We start from the raw sequence: 1,868 nt of genomic DNA on the forward strand, positions 1-1,868 counted from the left end.
GGTCCCGCACCGCCTGCGGGGGGCCTGGCTCCGTCTTTGGATTTGGCGGCGTGCGGCCCATCGTCTCGCACACGAACGACGCCGCTCGCCCGGCTTTGACTGCCAGAGCGATGCGGGTGTTCGCGGGCCGCGCCTCGGCTTCCGTCCGCGACCGCCCCGCCACTCGCCCGAATTGGTACGGGCCGTTCGGCTCCCGACGAACCGATCGTCGTGATCGTCTTCTTCTTGGGAGCCATGGCGATAAAGAACTGCTAAACTAGCTGCTAGACCAGATTCTCACAACTGCGCCCCCTACCTGGCGCGCCAAAGATGTCATTGGAAACGACACCTATGGGATCACTGGGATCCCTTCTACGGTTGGCGAGCGCGGGGTCATGCAAAGAGCAGGTCTAGGAGCCAGCACAAAGATCGTTTACCCAGGTTCGGGCCGCGAGGATGCGTAAAACCCTAGTCCTGCTTTGGTGTGTATTTGAGTGTTCTTGAGTTCTTAAACTAGCTACGGTGCGTGTCTAGTCCAAAAGATCTGAATGCCTCTCCTGGACGCCTTGGGCCTCCTTTTATAGACAAAAGGGGTTGCCACAGTGGCACACAGGAGGTGGAAAGGTGTACAGTACACAAGCTTATCGCCTGTCATTACGGGACAAGGCGCATTAAATGCGCTTCTTAGGTGTCACGTTGCTTTATTGGGGACGACAACAAGGCCCGTCCCGTCTGTCGCCGCTTTGTCTTGCTCCGACACATGTCCAGGCCAACGAGGCATGCAGCGCCACGTAGGCTGGCTGGCTGCTGAGATGGCGTGGTGGTAGGGTCTTCACGAAGATTTGCATGCCACCACGTAGGTGTTCGCTGAGTTGGCCTGGAAGCCGCATGTCGCCACGCAGGTGCCTGCCCAGCTGGTTGGGCTGGCAGCTGCATGGGAACGGCGGTGGAGTCTTGGCAGATGCAGGCCTAGCTGCGGCCCTATAGGTGTCTTCGGCAAGGGCCTTGCCAGGGCCCCAGTAAGGGCCTCGCTGTGGCATTGCGATCGTCCCCGGCAAAGATCTTGCCGGGGGTCTCGCGGATTTCCTCGGCAAGGATCTTGCCGAGGAGTGTCGTCTTCTGGTCCTCATCTGATCTTGTGTGTTTATGATCTTGACAAAGATCTGCATGCCACCACGGATGTGCCTCCCGAGCCTTGGTCCCAATGTGGTTGTTGGCGTCTAGAACCCTTGGGCTCAAGGGTGGCCCACTCTGCTGGCGTTGGGCAAGTTGCCTCGGCAAGGCTCTTGCCGGGTCCGTGTGATGACCCACAATTATAGGGGATCTATCGTAGTCCTTTCAGTAAGTAAGAGTGTCGAACCCAATGAGGAGCAGAAGGAAATGACAAGCGGTTTTCAGTAAGATATTCTCTGCAAGAACTGAAATTATCGGTAACAGATAGTTTTGTGATAAGGTAATTTGTAACGAGTAACAAGTAACAAGTGTAAATAAAGTCCAGCAAGGTGGCCCAATCCTTTTTGTAGCAAAGGACAAGCCTGGACAAACTCTTATATAGAGAAAAGCTCTCCCGAGGACACATGGGAATTATCGTCAGGCTAGTTTTCATCACGTTCATATGATTAGCGTTTGGTACTTTGACAATTTGATATGTGGGTGGACCGGTGCTTGGGTGCTGTCCTTACTTGGACAAGCATCCCACTTATGATTAACTCCTATTGCAAGCATCCGCAACTACAAAAGAAGTATTAAGGTAAACCTAATCATAGCATGAAACATATGGATCCAAATCAGCCCCTTACGAAGCAACGCATAAACTAGGGTTTAAGCTTCTGTCACTCTAGCAACCCATCATCTACTTATTACTTCCCAATGCCTTCCTCTAGGCCCAA

This window comes from Triticum aestivum, chromosome 2D, assembly GCF_018294505.1.
Source record: "Triticum aestivum cultivar Chinese Spring chromosome 2D, IWGSC CS RefSeq v2.1, whole genome shotgun sequence".
NCBI lineage: Eukaryota > Viridiplantae > Streptophyta > Magnoliopsida > Poales > Poaceae > Triticum > Triticum aestivum.